Source organism: Neophocaena asiaeorientalis, unplaced genomic scaffold (genome assembly GCF_003031525.2).
Source record: "Neophocaena asiaeorientalis asiaeorientalis breed wild unplaced genomic scaffold, Neophocaena_asiaeorientalis_V1.1 scaffold72, whole genome shotgun sequence".
Classification (NCBI taxonomy): Eukaryota; Metazoa; Chordata; class Mammalia; order Artiodactyla; family Phocoenidae; genus Neophocaena; species Neophocaena asiaeorientalis.
Genome location: NW_020185336.1, coordinates 5,255,023 through 5,261,609, shown reverse-complemented (window position 1 = coordinate 5,261,609; position 6,587 = coordinate 5,255,023). Strand labels below are relative to the sequence as shown.

General features: G+C 35.5%; 1 protein-coding gene across 2 annotated transcripts in view; it reads left to right on the top strand.

The window, feature by feature from the left end:
- The window catches only part of PSMD14 (proteasome 26S subunit, non-ATPase 14), a 93,868-nt gene that overhangs the window by 40,060 nt on the left and 47,221 nt on the right, over positions 1-6,587 (top strand). The gene's annotated exons all lie outside the window — the stretch shown is intronic.

Genomic DNA, 6,587 nt, shown 5'->3' with positions numbered 1-6,587 from the left:
ATTTTTTTTTTTTTTTTTTTTTTTTTTTTACATTTCTTTTTAAGTGACACTTTGGTTCATGTTTAATCAGCAGGTACTTTAATAACATTATAAAATTGGCTAAATAATTGATACCAGTTCACACTAAGAGAAAGGTGGAGTAATATAACTAATAGTGTTAACATATTTGTTAAAAGGCCTGAGTAGGTAACACTTTGAGGCATTAGTTTTTATCCTGTTATAATGGCAAATGCCTTTTTTTTTTAACACTTAGTCAACAAGGGCTGCCCAAGTAAAAGTCACAGCCTTTTATGCTGGATCAGATTTTAACCTTCTAAATGAGGGGGGGGAACCCACAAAAACACAAAAAAACAACTCATGTCTCATTTAATTTTACCACATTTAAAATTTGTGGGCCTGGATGATAATTTCTGTTTTACTAAATGTGACAGATAAAACTCATTGTACAGAGGTAAGTTTGATGGCCTTGTGGGGTCCCTAATAGGTATTATATCACTGGTTAGGTAGATTTTCATGTATGTATAAAGGTCAGTCACACTGCTTGTGCCTATGGCTCACCTATTTTACCCTGCAGTTCTGTTAGATAGCTAACTTATACTCTTAGTCAGTTTAAAGGTATGGATTCCCCCCTACCTCATTTTAAACAAACTTATTTTAAAGAGTTAGGCACTTACTTAAGTGATTTCAAAGTTGTGCCTGTAGGATTTGAGCATTGTGGATTTATATAGCAAAAGTAATTATTTCAGTTTCTTATTTGTATGAGGGGTATGTGCATTTTAGTTCCATGTTTTTTTACAGAAATATATAACTAAATCATATTCTAATTTTCAAATTGTTACATTCATTTAAGTTTTAACAGTAGACTATAAAGTTGTAGAACGTTCATATATTTCTTATTTTACTTATTTGTTGTCAGTGATGTGTGTGTGTGCTTTTTGTGAAATACAGACCAATTTTCTTTAGTTTTTTATTTTATTTTTTCTTTTACGTAATACCACTTCAGTTATAAAAGTACCTTCAGTTATTCTCATAGTTGTTTTTAAAGAACCTTGGAGTTTAAGTTACATCATGTTCAATCTTTAAAAAAAAATGACTTTCTGTACTTGTTTATTATGGTGGTTAGATAGTTGTTATAAGGTCAATAGAGTTAACTTGAATAGTTCAAACACCATGTAAGTTGGTAATTTTAGAGCTATGCTGTTGATTAAACATCAGAAACATTTTCTTCATTGTTTATTTTTTAGAATAATAACAGCCTAAGCCAATTTTTGAAATTCAAAAAGTATTTGGGCCCAGGTTTTCATTTGATTTATATCACTGTATAGTTTTTTACTTTAGTTTACCCAGCATTTAGCTTAGTTTCTTTTTTCTTTAGTTTCTTAAACATAATAAATTCTCAATAAATGAAAGGTATTTGAAAGTAATTCAAATTCTGTACATTTATTCAAATTTTTTTCATCCTGTGAATGGAACACATGTAATTTGTCATTGTATGTGATCACCATATGTCCATTTTAGTTGAATGTAAACATAGACTAACAGTAGTTGATTTAAATCTAACATTAAAGTTTGTATCACTTTCTACTTGTGAAATCTTTTGTTTCTCATTAAAGTCATAGGATTATAAATATGAGACATGAGGGCAGGGGTAAAGGGACGTGGAAACTTTCTGTGGGTGAGGAATAAAAACCATCCTGTATCTCTTTTCCTGGGTGGCACCTCCCAATCCTGGAAGTCCCTTTCTGTGCCCATTACTACTTCATTACCCTGACTGCTCCTACTCTGTACATTTCTCCTCCTTGAATCACCCTGACTCACACGTGTTTTTTCTTAAGTTATTTAACATTTGATATAGAGTTATACCTCGATATCTTTATTTGCCTAGGGTATAGCCATCTTGCACCTCAAGTATCTTGAAAATTCTTACTTGATATCTCTGCTTCTGTAATGAACTAGTGTCCTACTTTTGTTGTTGTGCATATTTACTCAGTTCTTTAAAATACATTAAAGTGATACTCAAATAATTTGGTGCGCTGACATATGTACAACCATGATTTAATTGTTTGAATAAGGTGATATGTTTGTGAACTGTGCTTGCCTTACTACTTTTCTATCATTTGTATGCTGTGATTAAAAAAAAAAAGCCCCAAATGTTGTGTAACTTGTTTCCTACAGTATATTTTAATAAAAAGGCATATTTTTGTTTTCACAGTAGTGTACATACTATGTTATAAGTAAATTCAGTAGTGCCTTTTGGTCAGCCAAGCCCCCTGTGCCCATCTAGACTTCAGAAAATAAAGGGAGGCCCAGAAGTGTTCCCCGTTCTTAGTGGGCATACTAACTGCTTTTAGGTAGGAAGAGCATCCCAAGACTTATTTCCATTTTCTTTAGTAGGAAATGGCTCCAGGTGGAAGAGGATTCTAAAATTGTAAACAATGGAAAGGAACTAAGCTTCCAGAATAAAAGTATATTTGGGCATATGAAAAAGGGATGGTATGCTGTAGTGGAAAGGCCACATGGCTAGAAGTCAGAGACTGCATTTCAGTCCTGATGATCTGTGCCAATGTGTGTTTCGTCTGCCTTTCCATTTACATTATAAGCTTCTTGAAGCCTTCATTTAACCATACAGCTGTAGTACTAGGCACATGGTAAATACTTAAATATTATTTGGAGCCTGGGCTTGATCTCTGCCTCACATTTGAAAAACGATAAATTTTTTCAGAGCCTGAAAAAGAAAGTCCAGATTTTCTCTGAGAAGACCACATGGACCTTTGAATGAATTGGAAAACTTCAGGTTAAACAAAGACAAACAGATTTTTTCCACTCCAGGATTTTTCTTAGAGCCTCTAATATTCTAACATACAACATAAATTTGGGGGGTAGGGTGGATATTCATTATATCCCAAACTTACTTAACTAGGAGTGAACTCTGTGGATGGTATTTTCTTGAAACTCTTTCCCCAAAAATGAGTATTTAAAAAATCTCTGTCACACTGCAGAATAACAAAGAATTGATAAAACTTGGTGATATATTGACTATAAGGACTGAAGGAGAGTAAATGAAAATTTTGCCTAGGTTTCTAGTTTGAGACTCAAGATAATTATAAGTTGGGAAGGTTAGTTTGTAGAGAAACATGGTGAGTTTGATTTTTGAAGATGTTTAATTTGAGATGTCTCCCTTAGGAAATAATATGATGATTGGTAGTATTACTAAGTGAGGAGGGAACCCTTAAAAAAATATCATCTGATTTAATTAGTCATCAGATATTTGAACCCCTCTGTAACATTTTCCCCAATATGAACCACTTATGTTTGCATAACTCCAGTTACAGGGGACTCATTAACTGGAGCTCTTCTTTAGATAGCTTGGACCAATACAAGATTTTTCTTATATTGAAGCCAAATTCAATCTCCCCATAGCTTCATTCCATTAGTCCATAGTTCTACAAATTATATAGTCTAAATCAGTGGTTCTCAAATTTTAGCAAGCATCAGAATCACCTGGAGGGCTTTCTAAAAACCAAGATTTCTGGGCTCTGCCCCCAGAATTTCTGATTCAGTAGGAATGCGTGTTTATAACAAATTCCCAGGTGGTGCTGGTGCATCTGGTTTAGGGACTGCACTTTGAGAGCTGTTAGTCTGAACTTTGTCTGACAGCTTTTCATATATTTGAAGACAGTTGTTTTGTATCTTGTCTTTTCCAAGCTTTATTAAGTTCTTTGGAATATTTCCTATGTATCATGACTTTAAGTCACTTTTCCATACTTGGTAGCTCAGATTCTGAGAGTGAAGAACTCTGGAGTAGAATCCTTTACGTACAGTCAGGAGCCAGCCATAAAAAGACCTCATGGTTCAGTGCTCTAAAATACTTTGCACTGGTAAATGTTGAAACTTGTGTGGTGTCTTATAGGTTAGTTCCTAATTTACCTCTGTTTGTTATCATGGCCTTCAGGATGGGAGAGGAATCTGCTTCCATGTGAATGTACTTCACAGCCATACTCCTTTTTATTAGCTTTCTTTTTAAATTAAGGGAAGTTTCCTTCAATATTGTAAGTTAAAAATATTCAATATAGCAGCAGGCTAGGGTACTTTTTTTTTTTTTTTTTTGCGGTACGCGGGCCTCTCACTGTTGTGGCCTCTCCCATTGCGGAGCACAGGCTCCGGACACACAGGCTCAGCGGCCATGGCTCACAGGCCCAGCCGCTCTGCGGCATGTGGGATCCTCCCGGACCAGGGCACGAACCCGTGTCCCCTGCGTCGGCAGGCGGACTCTCAACCACTGCGCCACTAGGGAAGCCCAAGCTAGGGTACTTTTAACTTAAGGTAATATTGCTGATTAAGATGGCTAGAGTCATCTGAGATCTCAGAGAAAGGAGCTTTCAACAATATTTTTAAATTATTGGTTGTTATTTGTTCTTAGGTTTATCTGCATTATTAAAAGAACTATCATGAATATTCTGGTTCAAGCAAACATCACTGTTTATTTACTTAAATAATTTCTAAGAGTGCAAAAGCGGGTTTAAAAGTTTGTACAGTTGTAAGGCTCTTGATATACATTGCTCAGTTGCTTTTCTGATAGTTTGTACTAATTCACGTTTCCACCAGTAGTGCTGAGAGTGTCTCTTTTATCACACCCGCTCCAAAATTGGGCATTGTAAAGCTTGTTTGATAGGAAAACAACAGCAACAACAATGTCTTAATGTGTTAATTGGCATTTCTTAATTAAAGGAGGTCAACTAGTGAGGTTGAATATTCTTCATATTTATTTCATTATTTCTTATGTAATTAGTTGCTTTATATTCTTTGCCCATGTTTCCATTAAGATTTTAGTATTTCGTTAACTTGGGTATTGACTTTTTGTCATAAATGGGGCAACTATTTTTTCAGGGTTTTTTTTTTTTTCCTTTTAACTTTTTTAGTACAGGTATACCTCATTTTATTGAGCTTTACTTTATTGTGTTTTGCAGATAATTTTGTTTTACAAATTGAAGGTTTGTGGCAACCCTGCATACAACAAATCTGTTGGTGCCATTTTTCTAACAGCATTTGCTCACTTTGTGTCTCTGTGTCATGTTTTGGTAATTCTCAATATTTCAAACCCTCCACCAGCAAAAAGATTATGACTCACTGAAGGCTCAGATGATGGTTAGCATTTTTTTTAGCACTAAAGTATTTTTAAATTAAGGTATGTACATTGTTTTTTTAAACATAATGCTATTGCACAGTTAGTAGGCAACAGTATAGTGTAAACATAACTTTTATATGCACTGAGAAACCAAAAAATTCATGTGACTTTCATTATTGTAATATTCACTACATTGGAGCGGTCTGGAATTGAACTCACAGTATCTCCAAGGTATGCCTGTATTCAGAAATTTTAGATTATATTGTCGGTTTTATATATATTTTTTTGTTCAGTTGGGTTTGTAACTAGAATGTATTTCCTTGCCCAGGTCAAATTTATTTATTTAGTTAGTTAGTTATACTGAAATATTATCCATTAGTAAACAGTAACTTTCCATGCTCCCCTCCATGCAGCCCCTAGCAGCCATCATTATGTTTTCTGTCTTTATGATTTTTGTTTGTTTGTTTTGTTTTGTTTTGTTTGTGGTACACGGGCCTCTCACTGCTGTAGCCTCTCCCGCCGCGGAGCACAGGCTCCGGATGTGCAGGCCCAGCGGCCACAGCCCATGGGCCCAGCCGCTCCATGGCATGCGGGATCCTCCTGGACCGGGGCACGAACCCACGTCCCCTGCATCGGCAGGCGGATTCTCAACCACTGCGCCACCAGGGAAACCCAGTATTTGTCTTTTTTGATTGGCTATTTGACTTAGCATAGTGTCCTCAAGGTTCATCCATGTTGTAGCATATTGCAGAATTTCCTTCCTTTTTAAGACTGAATAATATTCCATTGTGTATGTGTATACCACATTTTGCTTATCCATTCATCCATTGGTGGGTTGCTTCTACTTTTTAGCGCTTGTGAGTAACGTTGCTGTGAACATTGGTGTACAGACATCTCTTTGAGAACCTGCTTTCATTTCGGGGGGTTATATACCCAGAAGTTGAATTGTCAGATCTTACAGTGTTCAATTTTTAACTTTTTGAGAAATCACCATACTGTTTTTCACAGTGGCTGTACCATTTTATATTCCCACTGGCAGTGCATGAGGTTTTCCGTTTCTTCACATCCTTGCCAATCCTTGTTTTCTGTTTTGTTTTGTTTTTTATTAGTAGCCATACTAATAGGTGTAAGGTGGTATCTCCTTGTAGTTTTGATTTGCATATCTCTAATGATTAGTGATGTTGAGCATCTTTTCATGTGCTTACTGCCCATTTATATATCTTCTTTGGAGAAATGTCTATTCAAATCCTTTGCCCATTTTTAAATCAGGTTTTTGGTTGTTTTAGGAGTTCGCTATGTATTTTGGATATATAATTTGCAAATATTGTCTTGGCACCCTTGACACTCTTATTAAAAAATCATTTGACCCATATATGCAAGGGTTTATTTCTGAGCTCTCTGTTCAGTTCCATTGGTCTATATGTCTGTTTTTATGCCAGTACCACATTGTTTTGGTTACTGT